The sequence below is a fragment of the Propithecus coquereli genome, unplaced genomic scaffold, assembly GCF_000956105.1.
Source record: "Propithecus coquereli isolate 6110/MARCELLA unplaced genomic scaffold, Pcoq_1.0 Scaffold153, whole genome shotgun sequence".
Classification (NCBI taxonomy): domain Eukaryota; kingdom Metazoa; phylum Chordata; class Mammalia; order Primates; family Indriidae; genus Propithecus; species Propithecus coquereli.
This window is the reverse complement of record NW_012139747.1, coordinates 769,961-794,131: the sequence shown is the minus strand read 5'-3', so window position 1 is coordinate 794,131 and position 24,171 is coordinate 769,961.

The following is a 24,171-nucleotide window of genomic DNA, read 5'->3' as shown; positions in this document are numbered from 1 at the left end:
TCAAGTTAAGGAGAAAAAAGTTAAATTTTTATGGCTAGATGATATTTGGAAATATTAACTTATACTTTTCTCTCACTTTATCTGCTCTTCCCTTATCCCATTCACGTATTCATTTGAAGATATTCATAACTGAATATGCTTAGAGATATTCATTTATGGTTTTCTCTGCGTTATTTTCCCCCTTTCCTTGTCCCATTCAAGTACTTCCAAAATGAGATGGAAAAAGAGTTAAGGCCAGTCCAAGGGCATGTTCCCAAGTTGATTCCCAATGGGACGGGGAAGAGGAGTATTTATTTATCCTCCACTTTCGTTGACTCTGTGTGTTTGTGTGTGTGTGTGTGTGTGTGTGTGTGTGTGTGGCGGGGAGCTGTCTTACATGAGAAGTACATGGATGTGCTTTTGTCTCCAAAGACCTAAATGTACTGAAGGGGAGGGGCATTAGAAGAAATAAACAAAGTGATCTGAAGAAGCAGGAAGGTTCCCCTTCCGGATGAAGTAAATAAAATATACTCTCTAAGCTTTGGAGGGGAAGAGAGGAAGGTGGATTGAACATAGGAGTGTCTGGCAGCTAAAGTCTTCATTAGATTGCGGGGAGTGGGAGACAAGAGCTTATGGGGATGAGTAGACAGTATTCTAGCCAGATGTTTCTATAGCAACTTTGAAGCCAGAGCTTCAAAAAAATTGGGTTGTCAAAGAAATAGGGAGAAGTAGGGAACCAGGCTAACATTTACTCCCCCTTCTGCTCTGGAGGCACAAACAGCTTCACCTTCACTGGCTATATATCCTCCTGTTGCTTTCTCATCTTCCTTGTGTCACTCTCCGCTAGACTCCACTCATCTCTTGGGATTTATTACTCTCCACAATAAACCGCCTGCACTCAAGACCTTTCCTTGGGCTCTGTTTTGGGAGGGGAGGGAGGAAACCCAGACTAGGACAAGAGTAAAGGTGATGGTTTGAAAGCTTTCAGACCCACGTTGAAGATGTTTATTTCTGTTTTAACTTCTGCATCATGATTCATTCCTTGTTCCTACTCCACTTGGTTTCCTAAGATGCCACTCAATCTGGAAAGTCCCCTCCTAGAAGTCAAATGCAACTAGCTCCTCACATTTTCCACTCTTCTTGAACCTCTTTACAGTGTTTGACGGTGATGACTTTACAACTCCTTGTTGAAGCTTGGATCTTCTTTGCTTTCCAGTGTACTGGACTTACCATGTTCTTTTTATCTCTTTCTGAACATTTGTCTCTTTTTCCTGATCCCATTGTCCTTATGAATGGACTCTTCACCTTCATTTCTCTCTGGGCTACCTTCATTCAGTTTGGTGTCATGAAATCCAACATTGTCTCTTTTTATGAGTGAGTTTCAAATCTGGCTTTTCTTGCAAATCCTGAGGTTTCTCCTGAATACTAATCCTCTATTTATACCCATTTGGTGAAAATGACATCCTAGATATCTTATACAAACTCAGTGTATCCAAGAACTAAGCTAAAAATTTACTGTAAACTGGAAATAAAAAAATTTAAAATAACAACAAAAAGATGGATATAGGGTAGAAAAAGACAGAAATAAATGGCCCATTTAAGCATCTGATCTTAGGAAACAACAAGAAGATAAAAGACACAAGGATAGAATATTCCAGCTGGTAAACTGAAAGAATGATAACATTTTGGAGAAGGTTGGGGGGAGTTGGGAGAAAAACAATTTAGGATGAAAGGAAAGATGAAGAGTTCTGTTTTGATCCTATCCGGTTTCTGGCCAGAGTGTTTTCCCTGCTCAGTTTTATGTGTTTCAAAAGACCTGGGGTCCTTCCCTACTTTTCTCACTGATTCTGATCAGACATTACCTCTTTGATTTCTACTTGCTTTAGTCTCACAGTGACTTCTTCACTAAAATGTCACCATCTTCTAACAAAGCATTTCTTTTCTCTCCTGAAGCCAAACCTGTTACCTTTGTAACTAAAACAGAAAGAAAAATGTATAATAATATAAACAATAGAATCAAAATTAAAAATAGTACCTATTAAAATATTCACCAATAAAATTTTGATTATCACCAAAATTCCCAACTGCAAACTTACAGCATTCAAATCTTCTGAAACTATTCTTTATTCTCCTGAAATGATGTAAATGTTTACTTTATGTTATTTTAATACTTGAGATATAAGAAAAATGCCATTCTTTAAATGGCTCTACCAGGCAGTAGAAGGCTGGTGAATAGAAGTGATCTACAAACTCATGTGAAGAGGCCAACAGCACAGAGAAGCTGTTTTATTTTGTTTTTAAGTCCTGGAAGCTTCTTTCTCTGCTTAGAGATCTGAAAGCAGCCACTTTCCTAAGAGCCTGTTTTGCTTGTCCCCCACCTCTGTGCCATTAGAAGCCTGTTAATTGCTGTCTTGGTAACAAAGAAAAATAACACCATTGTGCTACTAATAAAACACCGTGTGAATTGCTTCCCTTCTGAAATGCAATGATTTTAATTGACTTTATTTTCTTCCAAAAAGAAATAGAGATGCACAATCATGGTGAGGTCTGCCCTCATTAATAGAGATGCGTCACTAATTTGAGATGAAAATTAAAGTCTAGTCAATATCCATCTTGCAGCTACCCAGCCTGTAACACATACAGAATCAGGTGTGTGTTTCTCTTATTCCTCTTCTTGCTCAGCTTTTCCTCCTGGGACCCAATAAAGGACTTGGGAGCAGGTAAAAAGCAGCACATTATTCTGTAGCTTTATCCTGGCTGCACTTTGGAAAACAGATTTGCAGGCTCTGAACCAACAGGCAATAAGTCACTCAGCCCATTTTCTCAGAATTACCGCGGCACGATTACTGTTTGCTTCCCAATAACTCTATAACCACGGACAGTAACAAATATGCAGACATTTTCTTCTTTGCACTCAGAAAGCTGTGCCTTCATGAATATCTCTTCCTTAGCTATTTCCTAATCCAATTTTTTCATGTCAGAGCTAGAAATTTGTGTGACAGGGTATTTGGTGTTTTCCACAAGGCAAGGCTCAGCCACAATTGTGCTGGTGCTGGGCAGCTTTGGGTTATAGCTTCACAGGTTAAATCTGTGATAATTAGCTGCCTACTCATGTCTGCCAGTAATTGTATTAATGAGAGCCCTAGATTATAAAAAAAAGCCTGAGGGACCAGTATTAATGGTGAATATTTCGTATATTCTTGTTTTGAGCTGTTGGAAGAGGTGCATGATAAAAAATTTCAGCCACTCATCCACTCAACAAATGTTTATTGTACATCAATTCTGTGCTTAATGAACACCTATACTATGTGGGGATATAGTTATGAACAAGATCCCCTATGCTCCTGCTCTTGTGGAAATTACATACTGGACAGGGAGCAAGATTAAAATGAATTATGCAATTAAATAAATGCATTCACAAAATAAGTCCAAGTAATGGTGCTATGAAGAAAATCAAAGAGGTATTATGCTAGAGAGTGATTCAGGGAGTGGGCATAGCTGCTTAGGAGGAGGTGGCCAGACAAGGCTCTCTGAGATGACATTCAAGCTGCTGTGGCAGTTTTAAAACATGGCCCCCAACTTCTTTGACACTCCTCCCATCAAGAAGCAGTGTCTATGTCCCAGCCCTCTGAATCCAGGCTCTCTGACTGTTTGATGAATGGACTACAGCCAAAGAGAGGCTGTGCCAATTACCCAGCTCAGGCCTTAAGAAACTAACAGCCTCTACTTCCTGTCTCTAGGAGGATGCAGGCTCTCGGATGAGTTGGCCACAATGCTGGGAGAAAGCCCAGGCTGCACATGATGAAAACTCTACCTTACGTATGTCACTTCCAAAAGTGGGTATCACCTCCATTATTGTTCTATAGCCTTTACCTCACCAGAAATGCCACTTATCTAGACTGTATAGAAATGTAGCTACTCAGACTTAATCCTGATCTCCAGGCTATTTGTTATAAATATGGTATCTATAAGGTCAAAGTATTTATGGTCTATAAATGCATAATTCTGTGCATAGAAAAATGGCACCATAGCCCTGCTATTGCTGGGATGTAAACTTTGAGTTTCAGGCAAGCAATAGGTCAGCATAAGAAATACTCTGGGTTCAGGCAAGCCCTGGAGCAGCTTTCAAATGTGTGGCACCCGTCGACATCTGTGCACTTTTCCTACAATAGGTCTATGCTCGACCCTGGGATAAGACAAAGAGAAGTCAATCCCAGATGCTTCTCCTTGGGATGTCAGAAATTGAATGGTTTGTCAGGATTTTAAATGGTGGCTCCAGATTCCTTTCAATTCTAGGATGAGCTGATTAAGTCATTTTGCTTCATGAGCAATGAAGGGTTTAGGGTTGATTTTTCTCCTGGCAACAGTTAATTCTGGTGAAAAGACATCATGAAAATATTGATGGAGAACAGCAATATTAATCCATCAGCCATTATTTATTAGTGATGTGTTGGGTAACAAATACAACTCATAAATTTAATGAAGTGCAATGTCATTAATCATTCACCATTTATAATTAAGGCCCATAGAACTTCCTTTGAACATTTTCTTCTCACAATCTGCTTATTACAAGCTTAGCGGTGGCTGCTTTTTCTTTCCTGTGACAAATCCCCTTTCCTTCTTTACTTCCTAATTACTAATCCTCCTTTACAATTCTAAGGAAAGTAACTGCTCTCTCTGTCTGTTGCTATGGCTTCCCAGCCTAAAGCAAGTTCTCCCCTGCTTTTCACTGAGAGGAACCTGATGGTTCTTTTTCCTCAGGCAGCCATGTGTACAACCCCCAAAGAACAAATCCTAAATGGTCTAAGCCAATCAAAGAACCCTATCTGTTTTGCCTGTGAATTGTCTAGAAGTAGATAATGTAACTACTTCTGGGCAGCAAAACCGAAGAGGAATTCTGCTGGGGCACTCGAGTAAGATTTTTCACACTGAAGAGTAGAAACCAAGAAAAGAAAACCTTGTTGACACCCCCTTGCTTCTTGTCCAGGGCACGGTCATGTGATGTTTGGAGGCAAAGCAGCCATCTTGGAAATATGAGGACAGATATCTCTCATTCTGAAGATGACAGGTGAGAAAAAAAGGAAAGTGCTGAGTTTTTGATGCTGTCTTGAGTTGCCCAACCACACCTGAAACTGCCTGACAACAAGATTCTTAAGTAACTAATAATTTTTTCATGGATTTAATCCATGTTTATTCAGACATTTGGATGGATGAGTTTTTATTTAACCAATTCAAAGACAGAAGGAACGACCAGGACCATTCCTGTAACCTGTGGGACCCAGGGCAGGGTAGAAATTGTGACCCACATACCATATACTAAGTATCTGAAAGTTATAAATTAAGCCACAAACTGCTAAATTAAATGTGTCCTCAAACTTTGGAAAATAGTATGCCATCATAACAACCTAAAAGGTCAAATTGCAAATTTGAATGTTTGGACTCCTTTTGTAACATCACATTGAAACACGGTATGCAAGGAGATTCTACCACAGTCCCTGACACATGGCTTGGCCTCTTCCCTTCCCATTCCTCAGTTCTGTCCTACCTGTAAGGTGACTTGACAGACACAGTCAGATACTTTAGCCTGCAAGTTCAAGTTTCACTCAACTCTCACATACCTTCAACAGCCACACTCAGCTACCCCTTAGACACCAAGGTGGGTATAGCTTTGGAAGGATGGACTTGGGAAGGAGTCACACATGGGCTCTGAAAGCAAGTCATGGCAGTTTAGAAGAAATTTCAGGGCCCTAGGCACCTGAAGAATAGTCTGGACAAAAAAATCTTGGAACTTTGGAATGTAGCAGGAGTGAGGACCTCCAAAGCATGTGGCTCAGAGCAGGGGCCCCTCCGGACTGGCCTTAAGGTGGTCCTGAGAAGGGACTTTTTAAGGGAAGGTGTTAAGCCAAACATCACAGAGAGGTGGACTGAAATGTCAAAGCCCAATCTGTATGACGGTTCTCAGAAGCACTGAAAATAACTCTTCCCCTGTTTACTTTATTTTATATGTAGGATCAGAACATCAGTGATTTTTAGCAAGTGACAAGCAGTTGTTTTTAGCTATAAATCCACAGAGATGGATTTTTCATGCAGCTAATGAAGCTTAAGCTCCAAGGCCTCCCACTTGCACAGGTTCTCAGGAAGAGCCTCAACAATATGTTCACAGGATGCTAAGGGCTGCCTACCATCTTGTGAAGGCGAGGACACACATCACCATATACTGGAGATGGCAGAATGTATTTTTGTAATATGTGTAAAGGTAAGATATTTTTTTCATTCTTAACTTGAAAAGCTCTGCCTGACCCCCAACCCTACAAATGTAAAATGGTACAATCGCTGTACTAAACAGTTTGGCAGTTCCCTAAAAAGTTAAACATAGAAAGAATCACAGTTCACAATTGCAAAGATGAGGAAACAACTCAAGTGCCCATCAATCTAGAAGTGGATTAACAAAACGTGGTGTACGTGTACCATGGAGTACTACTCAGCCATAAAAAAATGGTTAAGTACCTATTGTATTATCCTGGATGGAGCTGGAGCCCATTCTTCTAAGTGAAGTATCACAAGAATTGAAAAACAAACACCACATGTATGCACCATCAAATTGATACTAATCAATCAACACTAATGTGCACACATGAGAAGTAACATTTATAGGGTGTCAGGCAGGTGGGAGGGAGAGGAGGGTAAATTCACACCTAACAGATGTGGTGTGGGCTGTCTAGGGGATGGGCATGCTTGTAGCTCTGACTTGGGCAGTGCAAAGGCAATTTATGTAACCAAAGCATTAGTACCCCCATAATTCTCCAAAATAAAAATAAATAAATAAATAAAAATCCCTCCAGTGCTGTAATGCAAAAAAAAAATCACCATGTGATCCAGCAATTCCATTCCTAGATATATACCCCAAAGAGGTGACAACAGGGACTCAAACAAATGCTTCTACATCAATGTTCATGGCAGCATTATTCACAATAGTTACACGGTGGAAATAACCCAAGTATCCATCAAGGGATACATGGATAGACAAAATGTGGTGTATACATACAATGGTATGTTATTTGGCCTTTAAAAGGAATGTAATTCTGACGCAAGACACAACACAGATGAACCTTGAAAACATTATGCTAAGTTAAGCTTGACACAAAAGGGCAAATATTACATGATTCCTCTTATACAAGATGCCTAGCTTAGGCAAACAATTCATAGGAACAGAAAATAGGTGACAGGTTACCAAGGGCTGGGGGGATTGGAGAATGGGGAGTTATTGCTAATGGCTATAGAGTTTCTGTTTGGGGTAATGAAAAAGTTCTGGAAATAGATAGAGGTGACAGAGAACATTGTGATGTATTCTTACTGACACTGAATTGTATACTTAAAAATGGTTAAAATGGCAAATTTGTATTATATATATTTTACCATAATAAAAAGGGCCCCCCAAATCTCAGCTTCGGGTCCCACAAGACTGGATTTTTCCTTGTTTGCCACTCATTCAATCCTATCACACATTCATTGAATATTCAGGAAATACAAAGCACCATGGGCATTCAAAGGCACAGCCACCATTGTGCCCCTCACTGGTTCTCCAAAGGGTGTTGTGAAAGTGGGATTTGTTAGTCCATTGTTTTAGTGAGTTGGACATGATGCTTCACCTCAAAGAGTTTTTCTCTGTGTCAGTGGGAAATCTGCACAAGAATAACCCTAAGCAAAAACATACGGGAGACGTAATAATTGAGTGTGCATAAGGCACTTAGCACGGGCCTGACATGGATTAGACACCACAAATATAGCTTCACCGTGTCTCACAATATCACCAGCCCCACCCCTCCTTCCACGCCCTGGAAGGTTTATGACTTTTCAAATCTGTTGTTAAGTACTGTGTTGATTATATGCTCAGTATTTAAGGAAATACCAAAGAAGGAAACTGTCATTTCCTATGCCCTAAAAGTGCTAGAATGGAAAGAGCACAGCTTTAGGAGTCAGTCCATCTTAGGTCTATTTTGGGCTGTGTTTCCCCAGAAGATTCCTCAAGGCAAGGTAACAGAGGTTTCTTGGCAGGTGATCCTAGGAAACACCCCTGGTGAACAGGGCAGTGATACCGGAGGGGCAGGAGGCCAACGCAGGGTGAGTTATAAGCAGGTCACCACTGTGGGCAGTGGGAACAGCGCCTTCATGACTTCTGGGAGACCCTGTGGAACACATGAGCGTTGCCCTACCTGCAAGGTGTATTTATCCTCAGTTCCCATCCTCTTTGTTTGAAGGTTGCTCCTAAAGGTGTTAACTTCCTAGCGCTTCCAACCTTCCTGCCTCATGAGCCAAGAGAAAGCCCTCAGGTGGAGAAGAACAGGTGTCTGCAGACTGACGCCATCAGTGTATGCTGCCATGGTGAGGACAAAGGGGATCTAGAGGGACCCCACTGGTGTCTGCCTCCACTTCCAACTTGGACAACGTTGGACATAATTTTTTTTTTAGTTCTCTGTATTAGTTTCTTAAGGCTGCTATAACAGAGTACCACAAACCAAGTGGCTTATAACTACAGAGATTTGTTTATCTTACAGTTCTACAGCTAGAGGTCCAAAATCAAATTGCCAGCAGGGCCAGGCTTCCTCTAAGACTCTAGTCTCTTCCTAGCTTCTGACAGTAGCCATCGATCCTGCATTCCTTGGCTTGTAGCTGCGTCACTGCAATCTCCACCTCTGTCGTCACCTGGCATTGTCCCTGTGTGTCTCTGTCTTTGCATGGCATTTTCCTCTTCACATAAATACACCAGTCCTAATAGATTAGGGCCCACCGTTCTGATCTCATCTTAACTTGATCCCCTCTGCAAAGACCCTATTTCCAAATAATCCATAAGTACCAGGGGTTAAGTACATATCATTCAACATGCCAGTTTAGGAGACACAATTCAACCCATAACAACTTCTTTGGTCTTAATTTTTTATTTGAAAAGTGAGAATTATCATTTGTATTCTATAGGTTTGTTTCGAGTGAGGAAAAAAAATCCTGAATTGCATAAAATATCACTGAGCAATCTGTGAGGATCATATGTGATAAACCTAGAGAACTTTGAAATAAACTTTGAAATGAACAAAGAGTGGAAATACACAAAATCATTTTTTTAAAACAGGCCTAATGGGTAACCTAACTGAAGTATTCACCTCTCTAAAGAATGTCTTGATTGGAAGTGGTTCGTTCAGCCCTGGGGAGAAGGGTCACAAAGGCAGACCGTGAAGACTGGCCTGTTCCCATCCTGACGGATGCAGGAAAGAGGATGCCCTGGGCTGGCCTCCACGAAGTCTTCATTTTAAGCAGACATCTCTCACTGCTGGAGCCTGAACCCCAAAGCCTTGCCTCTGACTTGTGGGGGTGCCTGCTTTCTGCTCACCTGCTGCGTCTGATTGGATTTTCACTGCTGCCTGTCTTTCCGGGGAGACTCCGCCAGCTGTTGCACATCTCTCACTTGTTCTGTTTTTCATTATAAATTAATACACTGGCGTTCTGATTTTATGCCTTTTATGTCCTAGCAACTTGCTTTTCCATCCCTGAGAAATGCATCTCTTCTTTCTGGTGCTCATTCTCAGACTTGGGGCTTGGTGACGTTGGGCAGGTACCCTGGAGAAGAGGGCGGCCAGGCTCCTTCAGGTGAGTGTGCATCTTAGCTGCTTTCGAATGCACCTGTCTTCTTCTTAGTGACTGTTCTGGTGCTTCTCCATCTTCCTTGTGCACTTGAATATCATGGAAATCTTCTCAAAATGCAGATTCTTCTGTCACCAACTTGGTGACAAGGATCCACTTTGTATGTGGTAGGAATGTGACACGTCTGGGATGGAATCTGAAAGTCTGTGGTTCTAACAAATTCACTGGTGTTGCTGACACTGCTGGTATGGGGCTCACACTTTGAGAGCCGTTAGACCTTGCTCCTCAAAGTATGGTCCAGGGACCAACACAATCAGCATCATCTGAGGGCTTGTTAGAAATGCAGTTCCTTGGGCCCCAGTCAGACTTACTGAATCAGAATCTGCAGGGGTGGGACGTGTCCATTTGTGCTGTTACGAGCCCTCCCAGTTCTCATGTGTATGAAAATATTGGTCTAGAATTTGTGCTTAACTAATATTACAGCTTTGTTTCCCCCTTGTCTGCCATGAAAGATTGAGGGACGTAAGAAATACCTACAAGGAAATCATATTAGCAGCAGTGAACACAGGGAGCAGGAGGACTCCAGGGATCCTCTGTGATCGGATCAGATGAGTGAGAGCTGCATGCCAGGCGAAGGGAAGGAGGAGAGAGAGCGAGCCTAGGCCCCCGCAAACCATGAAGCCTGCAGACTCTATGCCCAGGGAACACAGACTGCAATCTTAGGGGAAGACAAAGACTCATGGCCAGGAGAACTAGGAACTGTCACTCATCAGAGCAGGAAAAGTGGCCTGAGGACTTGCAGGGTATGCAGGAAGGTGTCTCCTCTTTTTTTCCTTTTAATGGTGTTCATATGATTGCAAAGTGATGCTTTATATTTATAGCATATTTAGAAAATATGGAAAGACACAAGGAAAATAAAAATTACCCATAATCCCACTTTTCAGATATGACCATTTCATACATTTGACATTTTAGTATATATGCTATATCCTAAGATATACATGCACATAGATATACATAGTAAGAAAGATTTTTATAAATATACACATGCACACATGTACATATATGCTATATATAAATGTAAATGTGCATACAAATATATGGTATATATTACACATGCAGATATACCAATATTATAAATAGATATAGTACATATATGACACTCATACATGTAATATATACATATGTAAGAAAACTTTTAAAATATAACTTTACATATACGTACATATATATCATTTATATAAAATATATGCATATATTATATACATCTATAAATTACATATTTTTTCTACATAAAATATATGTACAGTTATATGTACATGTAAATATATAAAACATTTCTGTAAATATACAATTTTGTAGCCTACTTTTTTATGCTTAGAACTATATGGTGCTTCACCTCTTTAAGCAGGACATTCACAAAGCGGAAATTTAAAATTCCCTAGGCATCTACCACTAACCATCCCCCCTTTTTCCCACACACACACACACACACACACACACACGCACGCACACGCACACGCACATAACTAGAGGCTGTAAAACTTTGAGGATTACGTAAAGACTCAGAGGAAAGTGAAGAGGTAAAAATCAGCCCTTCCTTCCCATTAGAACCAGTGAACCAGGTAATTGCACCGGGACAGCCAGCTCTAATGCCCAAGTGCTGGGTCACCACCTCTCACATGGACGCCCTTCACTCCCCATCCCTGGGGAGCTCTCTGAACCAAATCAGGGGACAGGGGATGGGCTGAGCCAGCCTCTGGAATGCGTTTCTGTATATTTCAGTTCAGCCTCCCCAACTCTCTAGTGTGATATAGAGTTGAAAAATTTAAAATAAACCAAAATTAACTTTGTTTCAAGATTTTTTTTTTTTAATTTCAGATCCTGCCTTGAATGCTTCAATGAACAGGGATCCACTGTGGTGTCCTAACCAGGATTAGAAATCATGACCATAAAACCACACATAGGCAAATCTATTCAGATTGTCTCAGATCTGATACAAACCTGAAGCCATCTTTTTCCCTTTGTCTTTATCAAGAAGTCTATCCAGGCAGAGTCTAGAAAATTTTTAACAAAATGATGCAGCCTTTTATTTAGATCCTTTAAAAATAAATGATTTCACAGAGCTCATTTCCATGTTTATTCTATCGATTCAATTTAAAAGAAATTGTAACACAGAACTCATAATAAGCCCAAACAGTCCAGGGATCATTTTCATTTTTGGAATAATAAGTCTTACTTTTTTCCCCCGCCTCTACTGCTGCAATTATTATGAAACAGAAAATTAGATTTTAATTAATCAGCAAGGGTTCCTTTTCTCCAATCACTGGAAATTTCGAGGCTGTAAAACTACCAAGTAGAGAAGTCACAGGGCTTCAGAAATAGCTGGAAAAAATAAACTATTCTTTGGCCTGGTGTTTTATATTTTTCAGACATTAAAGGACAGTTCAAAGCAAGGTTCTCAAGGTAAGTAGAAATCTCATGCAGGCACAGACCAGGGTGGCCATGAGCAGGAAAGTGTTTGCTAAAGACAGAAACTGGACGCAGCATCCACAGTCCCTCCTAGGACCTCACAGGGGCATTTAGCCACTTTCCTTGTCAAACAAGCTTGAGCCAGCGGACTTACTGCCCAGAGGCACCCACTCCTGTCGCCAGGATCCCACTTTGTATGTGGTAGAAATGCAACCAAAAATACCATTGCTACATTTCTTTGCTTTCTCCTCCCAGCCACCCAAAGATCTCTTTTGTCTCAGGTACTGGCATTATGAGACTTATTAATTATAGATCAACCTCTAATTTGAAGGTATGAGCCAAGACTGTAGGGGGTCTCATTAACATAAGATTAAAAGCTGACTCAGAGACTAATTATTTTGTAACCATAAAAATTCAGGCTGGATTTAGGTTTGAGCAATGCAATTTCTCAGCAACGAGCACATCTGTAAGGGATATTTTAAGATACACATATCGCTTTTTCTGAGTCTTCCTGTGACTCTACCTCTGTTTAATTTTTTCACTGCTGATGCTTAAATGTGCCTGTGTGTGCTCATATAGGCACACATATCAGGACACAGCAGGCAAGAGCGGTTTATGAATTGATGAAAGGAGTTTCTATAGGAATGTGGTACGAAACTTTGAAGCCTGGTATGAGCCAAAAAGACATAGTCAAGTTCAAACCCTTATGAAATGCTAAGTGAGCTTCATTTATTAATGATTACTGATAGAAGCTAAACAGAGACACCTCAGTAAATGAATAGCTTTGTTTGCCTGAACTACATCTCATTAAGGAGAGAATATGTGTGAATTCTCTTCTAGTAACTACCACATGTTGGTTTAAAGATGTTGTAGATCTCTGACAAAGAGATTTCACTTTTTTCACTTATCTTCATCATAATGAGGAAAGATGTATTCAAAAGCTGGATTTATTCAATTACATTTTTCTATCTTTTTTGTATGAGTTAAAATGAATATTTTTTATGCAATGATGATTATGGTAGGTGGTAGCATTATAGTTGTTGCTGTCATTGTTATGTTCTTGGGACTTTCTGTTTTATTTTATTTTTATGTTCTAGCTTAAGAGAACGAAGTCTGGTAACCTTATGTTGTTTTCTGTTTTTTTTTTAATTGTACATATGGTTCGTTACCAGTTAGGAGTGGTTGGAGCTATAAGTAACAGAAAAGCCAATTCACCGTGTCTTAACCAATAAAGATTTCTGTCCCATATAATGAAGCATCTGCAGGTAGAGGGCCATTGGCATTGGTTAGGTTTTCCTTACTGGCCACTTGCCATCTTTATTTTGTTGGTCTCCTGCTTTTATGTATTTGTGCTTGTGGTCCCAAGGAGGCTGCTTTAGTTCCAGGCATCATTTCTGTGCTCAAAGCCAAAGAAGGGGAAAATACAGTGCTTGAAATGCTATAATATTAAACTGAGGAATAACCTTCCCTGAACTGGCCCTCACTCCTTGTAGCCTTCTGTTTTTAGGTCCCATTGGCTAGAACTGTGTAACAGTGTCACATACTCACTCCTGACTGCAGAGTAGTCTGAGAAAGCCACCATTTACCCTTTCTTAGCTTCTATATTGGAGAAAGGCGAGGGGGAAAAAAATGGGTCAGGAATGGGTGTTTTATTGGCTAACCAATAGTGTCTATCAGATCCAGGAAATCAGGAAGTCTGATCCACATCATGCTATTTTGCAAGCCTTTAGTTGAGTGGTTGTCAAAACATGATTCCTGAACTAGCAGCATAAGCATCAACTGGGGATTTGTTAAGGAATGCAAGTCCTGGCACCCTACGCTAGACCAAGGGAATAAAAACTGTGGGCACTGGGCAAGAATCAGGTAACTCTGATGCACTGAGTTACCTGAGAACCACTGCCTTAGATAGTGCCCCAGAATTACTTCCTGGCAGTGATTCTTCATTGGAAGAATGAAAGCATGTCTTCTATAAAAACATCAAAATAATCACCTATGAGCAAGGAGTATTTCAAACTACTCATGACTCCTTTACCCAGATTTAGTTGAGCTCTCGACCAGTTCTCAAACCTAAAAATCATTTTGCTTGGCCCTGCCCCTGAGTCTCTAATTCAAGAAGTCTGCGGAGGGGCCTCTAACCAGGTGAGGCTGATGCTGGTCCCAGCTGTCACACATAACACTCGAGTGTGGTCTGCAGACCAGCAGCATCAGCCTCACCTGAGAGCCTTCTAGAACTGCAGATTCTCGCCCCATCCCAGGCCTACTGAATCAGAATCTCTGGGAGGGCCCAGAAATCTGTATTTTAACAAGTTATCAAGATAACTTTGATGCACTGTAAAAGTTGGAAAACCAGTATCCTAGACCAGTGCTTCTAAAACTTTCTTACACACGTGAATCACCTATGGACCTTGTTAAAAATGCAGATTCCAACTTAGTAGGTGTCTTAGTCTGCTAGGGTTGCCATAAGAAAGTACCAGAGACCAGGCAACTAAAACAACAGAAATTTATTTTCTCACAGTTCTGGAGGATGAAAATCCAAGATCGAGGTATCAATGGGGTTGATTTCTTCTGAGGCCTCTCTCTTTGTCTTGTGGATGGCCGTCTTCTCTCTCTGTCTTTACATAATCTTTCCTCTGTGCACCATACATGTCTGTGTCCAAATTTCCTCTTTTATATGGACAATAAAGATTTCTGTCCCATATAATGCAGCATCTGAAAATAGAGGCCTATTGGAATTGGTTAGGTTTTCTCCACTGGCCACTTGCCATCTTTATTTTGTTGGTCTCTTGCCAGTCATATCATATTAGGACCCCCACTGAAGATCTCATTTTAACTTAATTACCTTTTGAAATTTCTTATCTCCAAATATGGTTACATTCTTCGGTACTCTAGCATATGAATTTGGGGCCTGTGGGGCTCACCATTCAGCTCATAACTGTAGGTAGAGGGTGAAGTCTGAGATTCTGCATGTCTAACCAGCTCCCAGCTGATGCTAAATCTGTTGGTCTGTGGACCACACTTTGAGTGACAGTGACAAGATTCTACATCTCACGCTGTGCCCAGGCAAGGACTGATCCAGCAGTCTCATTTAAGGAACTCTTTGTATAATTCATGCATTGACCATTTATCTTTTATACATCTTTACACTTTAATGCAGTACATAATATAATAAACCGTCCATTATCTGATCTTCTCCAAATTGATTCCTCCTGGAGTTCATATAATTCTTAATTCAATTGTCCTGGGGACTCTCCTTGAGCAATAGAAATTAGAATGTCGGACTGCAGGATCAGAATTCTAAGTAACTTTGACAAATTGGAGAACCGTTACATTATAAATGAACAGGATACAGTCCAACAGTGATAGGTGCAAGACAGTGCCCTTAGGCATGAAGAAGAAAGGATACACCATGAGGAGAACTATAAAGCACACGTGAAATGGAAACCTAGAATCTCATCACTCAAGGTGGGAAATTATTCTTAAAATAGGCATCCAGGCAAGAAATGGCAGAGGAGCAAGGCAGCAAATGCCTCTTTGCTAATGCAGAGCTCCAAGGTACGAAGAAATAGGTAACTAAGCATTAAAATTACTCATTATGTTACTAAGTTTTAAACACTGTACTTGTGATAATTATGTTTGCATGGCTCCTAAGCTCATTGTGACATTATGTTCCACTTAGGTTATACCTGGTGTGCACTTAATACCCTTAATTGTTATAAAAATCAATGCTGATTGCATATTAGAATCATCTGGGTAACTTGTAAAAGTACAAATGTCCAAACCCTCTATATTACTTTCCTAAGGCTGCTATAGCAAAGTACCACAAACTGGGCAGCATAGGACAACAGAAATTTATTGTCTCAAACTTCCTGAGGCTAGAAGTCCAAAATCAAGGTCTCAGATGCTTCCTCTGACACCCATAGGAGAAGGATTTTTTCCTTCCTGTTCAGGCTTTCGGTAGCCCCAGGCATTCCTTGGCTTACAGCAGCATAACTCCGATTTAGTCTTTACTTGGTATTTTCACTGTCTCTTCACATTCTCTGCCTTCTGTGCATGTCTGTGTTCAAATATTCTCTTTTTGTAAGGGCACTAGTCATATTGGATTAGGGTCCACCCACGCAATCTCATTTTAAGTTGGTTCCTCTATAAAGATGTTGTTTCCACCCAAATAATCATATTCTGTGGTACTATGGCTTAGGACTTCAACATTTTTTGCGGGGGAGATACGATTCAAACTTGACACCACCTCAGAACAATTACATCAGAATATCGGGGGTGAGGCCCAGGCATCAGTATTTTGTAATTGCCCTAGAGATTCTAATACGCACCTAGGGTTGAGAACCACTGGCCTGGGAGAAGGTCCACAGCAGCCACTGTTGTCATGGGCAGCTGCTAGTACTGACATTAGTTTAAGTGAACATTGAATAGGGCTTTATCTGCTGTCTCAGGATTTTGATTAAAACACCAAAGCTGAGGCAATAGGTGATAAATAGTGAACATTCTAGAGCAGTGGTTCTCAATTTTGGATGCACCCTGAAATAACATAGGAGTTTTAAAAAATACCGAAGGCTGGGTGCATCACCAGAGATTCTGATGTAATCAGTTTGCAGTGAGACTTGGGCATGGAGAATTTTTGAAGTTCCCCAGGAACAGTATGGTCAAGCTGAAAACCACTGTTTATAAAGAAAAATTTTCCAGTGGCCCTCCATACTGGAAGAGCTGGGACAAGAACCCAGGGCTTCCAACCCCAAAACTTTGCTTTTTCTGCTCATCATCTTATTTTTTAATGTATTATCTTACAACATCGAGCTGAAGCTCTTTAAATATTATCTTTCCGGTTTTCATATAAATATAGACAAGCCATTCTCATCTTAAAAAATTTAATATTCCCCTAACCCTATTTCCCAATCAATTATCCTCTCTCCCCTGCGAGGCAAAGCTTTTTGAAATATTATTCTAAACTCATCTTTGCCAAGTTCTCACTTCTCAGGGGCCACATAAGCCCCTGAAATGTGGCTTCTGCCCTGGCCATTTCCTTCAACTTAAACTCACCAAAGTCACCAATAGCTTTGTGGTTGCCAAATACAAAAGACAGTCAGTCCTTATCTTCTTGAGCTCTTCTGCATTCAGACATTGGCCCATTTTCTCCCTTTCATGTACTGTTCCTCCTCTGCCTTCCATTGAGTTGTTCCTTTCATTTTCCTCTGTGGTCTCTTCTTATTCACCTGCCTGTTGGTTAAATTTTGATGTTCATCTCAGTCTTATTTTCATCTCATCGTAGATTAGGCTGAAGCATACAAAATTATGTTTTGTCTTGTTTTGTAGAGACAGGGTCTCGCTATGTTGTCCAGGCTGACCTCAAACTCCTGGCTTCAAGTTATCCTCCTGCCTGGGCCTCCCAAAGCGGTGGGATTACAGGCATGATCCACTGGACCTGGCTCCAAAATCATTTTAATTGTAGGCCAAAAGTGGTTAAATATTGGTCACATCATATAGTTTAACTTAATACTCTATCCCAGTGCAACATTAACCATACTATCCCTAGTGTCAGCTGCTGCCTGCATGCAGGGCTGATGTTCAGATGGGTTGTTAAAATACTGCAATGTTTCCTACCTATCTGAAAATAGCTGCTGCACATTGTCCTCCTCCCACCAGGGCCCTCCCACCAGGGCCCTCCCACTGCCCTAATTGTCCTGCCTCCTTTCTTGGTACTCCTGACACCTCCCAATGATTCAATAACTAAAGGGAAAGTTCCTGGCCTGACAAGGAAACCCTGGGACCCTGCTTCAAGGTACAGCCAGCATCTGTTCTGATTGGTTGGTGTCTATTTTGTACTGATCATTAAGTGTTTTTTTATTACTGCTGCCCTTAAATTCATGCTTTCCCAATTAATCTATCCACCTCAAACATCTTTTCTTAGCCTCAGACCCATATTGTCATGTGGCTCTTCCTACTTTGATCTCTCATAGACACACCAGAGGCAATATGCCCAAGATGAAATTCATCAAACCTCCCCTTAGTGACAATTTTTGCTTTAGTGGCCCCAGTGAACTGCATCTACAGGCATCTATGCCCTTGTGTAGCCCCTTTCACACTGACTTTGGACTTGGCCATGAGACTTGCTTTGGCCAATGGGACATCATCAAAGGTGATGGAAGCAGACGCTTAAGAAGTGTTTGTGCTCTTAGAATGCTTGCTGCTGGGGACAGCTGCGAAACTCTAAAGAAGTTCAGACTAGACTTCTGCATGATGGCACCACATTGAGAGGGAGTGGAGCATGGTGGCCCCAGACGTCACTTCATCCTGTCCATATGCCTCACCTACAGAATTGTGAGAAGTAAAACAGTGGTTGCTTTAAGCTTCAGTATTAGTCAGAGTCCTCCAGAGAAACAGAACCAAGGTATGTACACATAGAAAGATATCTATTGAAGGAGTTGGCTCATATGAGTACGGAGACTGAGAAGGCCCAAGGTCTGCAGGGTGAGTTGGCAAGCAGGAGACCTGGGAGAGCCAATAGTGTAATTCTGATATGAATCTGAAGGCCTGAGAATCAGGAGAACAGATTGTGTAGAACTGATGGTGTAAGTTCTAGTCTGAAGGCTTACAGGCCCAAGGCCCAGGAAGAGCCAAAGTTTCAGTCTGAATTTGAAGGCAGGAAAAAGTTGATGTCCCAGCTCAAAGACCATCAGGACATAGGAATTCTTTCTTTCTTGGGGGAGGGTCAGCTTTTCTGTTCTATTCAAGCCTTCACCTGATTGGATGAGATCTACCCACATTAGGGAAGGCAATCTTCTTTACTCAGTCTATCAATTTAAATGTTAAACTCATCCAAAAACACCCTCACAGAAACATTACTCAGAATAATGTTTAACCAAATATCTGGGCGCCCCATGGCCCAGTCAAGTTGACACATATGATTAACTGCCATAGCTTCTAAGCTTTTGGGTAGTTTGTTACTCATCAATGGATGACATAAAAAAACTTAGTTCTTATGTAATATGATATAATACTGACCTATATAATACAGACTCAAGCCTACTTCTTATGTAATATGACCCACTTTAATAAATGACATTATTGCCCACCTAGCACCCAAACCCAAAATCTAGATTCTCCTAGACTCATAGTTTTCCTTCATTTGCACTTGGTCACTAATATTTTTAAATTCTAATTATTCCCAAAAGAGTCTTTGAAATGGCCACTTCCCTTGATAGGACAGAGATGGCAAATACCTGCCATGTATTATCACTCCTCCCTTCAGTGACCATGGTGGATATGGCCAATCCATCCACAAGCCCTGCCAGTGTTTGGCCTACCCAGGAAAGTGGCCACATAATTCTCAAAACCCCACTCTAGGTGCTTACTACAAATCAATCATACAGTCTGTAACCTCTTTGCTTTCCCTGTCCCAGAGCCTCCTGATTTATCACTTGTAGTAAGGCAAAAGCCACTTTGCTGGTTATACCAACCTCTCCCATCACTACTGAAGTCAATTTATCTTCCACCTCCTTAGAAGGTTTACCAAATTAATCTTTCTAAAATGCATTTAGAGTTGTCTGAGTTGCCAGCCCGTGTGCTCGCCCCAGGACTTGGAGGTGTTTAGGTGTGTGGGAGCTAGATTGATTGCAAAGATGCCTTCCATTCTCCATCCCTACCTACCTCCATAACTTTTGGGATGTGGCTTTGCAGCTCTTCTCATTAAGAGATGAAGTCTATTTCCCCACCCTTTCGATCTGTGCTGGCCTGGTGACTGCCTTTGAATAGTAGCAGTGACATTGTGCAGATTCTGAGCCTAGACCTCAAGGCACTTTGAGTACTTGCTCTCTCTCTCTCTCTCTCTCTCTCTCTCTCTCTAAACCCTGCCAGTGCCATGAGAACAAACCTGGGCTAACCTGCTAGAAAATGAGACATGGAATGGAGCTATATCTCTCAGGCTAAGTCCACTAGACATGTCAGAGAAAATAGCCAGGATAACCAAGCCACCCGAATACCCACAGATGACCACAGATAGGCTTGTGGGCCGAAGCCACTTGGCTGCCAGGTAGACTCATGAGGTTATGAGGTTGTTACACAGCATTTCATGGCCATGGGTACTAATACAAAGGTTACATGAAAGACCCATGAGGTAGGTCCATCATAGATTTATTTGGATGAGAAACTGAAAAACTACTGCAAGGAAACCCGTGCAATTGAGTTAAGAAAACAAATGTAAGAGCCAACAAAATCAATAAGAGGCTATTGTAGAAAAACCTTTTTGAGGCTGTGAGAACACAAGGGGTCACCTGCAGATCCATCGACACCAGAGCTAGCACTTTTATCACTGGTGGGAGACAAAGCCTGCATCAGCACCTGAGTAGCCCCAGGGTCTTCAAAGGGCATTTGCCAGCATCAGCAGCCTCAGCAGCTGACATTCCTGCAGGGAACTGAAGCAGGGAAAATGGTAGACACCACATGGTAGCAAAGACGACTGTGATTATGAGAACATTTGAGATGCTGCCGGGGGACCACCAGAAATAAAAGAAGGAACCTTGAAAGGTCCTGACAGAGAAAAAATACCTTGTGATAACATACATATTTTTTTAACTCTACCTTACCCCACAACCTGGAGTGGACCCAGAAAAATGATTTGTAAGTCTATTTAAAATTCTTTAAAATTGCTCAATAATCTTCTCCTTTGTTATGAAAAAAACACAAAGAGTTAAAATTCAAATACAAATTCATTCATCTCTCGCCTCCTATGCATGCCCACACATTCACACACACAATTTCCATCTGCGTCTTTTCTACTTATTTCTACCTTCTTACTCTCCCCCTACCTCTTAGGTCATATGGTTTCTCATGCCCTGCCACATCAGCTGGAGGGGTGAATCCCTGTCTTTCTGAGAGAGCAGCTCCTTATAAAACACATAATTTTATGCAAGGAGCAGCAGCTAGAGTTCTGTTCTTCAAGCTACTATGTCAACAAGGGATAGGTGGTTTCTTCTCTCCAGCAGCAACAGTGAAACTGGACTTGCAGTAGAATGCAAATAAATAAATAAATAATGGCCACCAATTCTTTGCCTGTCCAACATGTAAGAGTAAATTCTTTTTCTCTACCCCTTGAATCTGGGCTTGGACATAGGACTTGTTTTGGCCAATGTGATATCAGCAGATGTAATGCGAGGAGAGGCTTGAAAAGCACTTTCACATTGAGGCTTGCCCTTTTTCCATGTGCTTGCAAGTATGAAATAACAATGTGAAGTGGCCCAAGATGGCCCACTGGAGAGGCCAAGTAGAAGAAAACCAAAGCCTCCCCCAGCCTTCAACCTGCCCACCAGCAGACACGTGAGTGAGGTCAGTCTAGCCCAGCCAGCTCAGCTGAGCTGCTGGGTGCCAGCAGATGCATGAATGAGCTTGGATAAGACCAGCAGAAGAGTGGCCCAGTCTAGTCCAGCCAAATTGCCAGCCCACAAAATAATGAGCAAATAAATGATTGTTGGTTTAAGCCACTAAGTTTTGGGATAGCTTGTTTATGAAGCAAATGCTAACGGATGCATCACTAAAAATAAGCTGTACAATGTCAGAAGCATATGGTGCAGTGAGGAGTCATAACATCTCCTCATATAGAACAGGCTTTCCAAACCACAGCAAATTGCAAAGAGGGTAAGATGGGAGCATTTGTTTCTTTTTCCATCATCAGAATCTTATTTTAAAAGCCTACAGGGGAAGGAAGGTGAAACAAATGACAAAAATACAAAATAAACTCAAAACAAAAGTTTCTCTCAAATCTTAGAAAATGGAACAGGTGTGTTATTCTGAAAAGAGTAGTTAAGGTTATGTAAACTAAGTAACTGTTCATGTTTTCTTCTTTGGTTTAAAAAAAAAATCAGATCCAGATTTATATCCTACCTCTAACAGATGAATAGGACTTTCCAGAATATACTGTTTACTGGTCATGTATTTTTGGTCACATTTTTCACATATCAAATAAATATTTACCCCTATTCCACTGCTTTTTCACCTTTTACCTATTATATTTTTCTTTAAAGCATTTCAAATGCTTTTTGAATAAAAGATTGGTATATATGACATTTACTTATTGATTTTTTTCTACTTTGATTTAAAGGCAAACTTTAAAATCAGCTGATCACAATGCCCATCCTTTTTTGTTTTCTCCTTCTACTTTGTTTCACGTGGCCATGGATAGAGTCATGGGAAGGGAGGAGGAAGTGGAAAATAGCGGTGTTAAAACATTTTGCAATTTCCCAAGTGCTAGAGATAATCTAAGATATATACATTTTCTATTGAAACAGTTTCCCCCATAATAATACACACTCTTATTAGAACCATATTTTTGCTAACAGAGCCCAGAGTTGCTTCACTCAGCATCCTCCATATAGGGGGGGAAAAAAGCCATGCTTGCCACTACAAGTATACTTTGATTTGCCCGATCTCTTACTTTTTTTAGAACTCCACATTCTTCCTTGATACTTCCAAATGACTCTGGGACTGATTGCATTTGAACCAAGTTATTTGAATTTCGATCTATGTCTTTAATCAGGCACACTGTTTTGCATACATTAGTTTGAATATGTAGAGTCAAATGGCTATTGTTTTTTCTGTAATGTGAGTAAAGAAATTAGTAGGATTTAGAGATTAGCTTGAATGTCTTCTTTTATGTGACCTAGATAATACAATGTCTTATTACTGCATTCGTAATAATAAAGCATATAGTGTTTCTCAATAAGTTGAAACAATAGCTATATAAATACAAAACATAATATTCATATCTGTTATGTATTTAGTTGTCCATGATTAATATTAATCATCTCTGCTTTCTTCCAGGGAGCTTAAAGTCCCATATATTTTACAATCAAAACTGTCAAGAATTATAACACTAGAGTAGTGTTATGATCTCTATAAAAGGAGATATAAATGTCAATCAAAAGGGCCATTGGTTGCTTCATTTATATTCAAAGGGCTTCTGCCCATAAATTGCATTAATAGTTTATATTCTTCTTATACAATCTCAGAAGAAGCTCAAAGCATGCTAAATCCTTTGATTCTTATAACCTCTGCTTTAGGAGGAAGCAACCCTGGCAAGGCCCTGGGATCCCCTGTACCCACATACCCCCAAAACGTGGAGAACAGGCCACCCTCTGCCTTTCTCCCCGACAGTGCCCTGAGAGAGTGACACTGACCCTGTACGTGCTGAACTGACTTGATTGGTGCATCTAGGTCACTGTTATTATCGTGACCACCAGGTTAAAGCTGTTTGAGGCTCTGGTTCTTATTTCTCCTTACTTTGTCAGGGGAAAAACTTTGTCAAATACTAGATACTCTGAAATGTCATCATGAGCCCATCTTAGAACAGACTCCTTTTGAACTTCTGGGACTATATACCTGATGATGGTGTCCACGGTGTACCAGCCTGATACCAATTTGTATTCTTTAGTAAATAATATTTAAATGAAATTCAAGAACATATCCAATTTAAAGCATCCTTGATTAATCCATTCTCAAATGTCACTACTTTACTCCAAATGCCTTCGGAGAATGGTGCTAACAAGCTCAAGGCAGCGACTCTGCTTGAAAAACGCTGCTGAAATAAGAAAAGTTGTTCATCAAGGAGAGCAAAATTACCCAATCAACCGCATGATGATATTTGAAGTAATTGTCTTCCTGCTCTTTTTGGTATTTTCTAAGGCACCTATTATTTGATCGTGGACATTGAATTAGACTCCGGGAAAGTCACCTTCCCATTGACTTACAGGTCAACCCCTTCAGATGACGGACAATGGCGGGAACATCAAGCGGACACCTACAGGTTCACTGTCAGTGTCGTGTCTTGTCTCCTGGGCATCCCCTGTGATTTTCTTCTGTCTGTTCGTGTAACTTCTTGGCTCTAATTGGAAGCAGGAGAAACACTGTGGGAGCAGAATGGACTAGTATCCATACTGGTCAGCGCTGTCACTTTGTAGGTGGGGAGGCAGAATGTGTTATGAATAAGTGACTGTGAAGGGAATGCTGCCGGTTTGTTGTTGATTTTTTCAAATTGAAAAATAGTTTCTGTTGTTTCAAACTAAAATATTTAATGAATCACTAATTAAA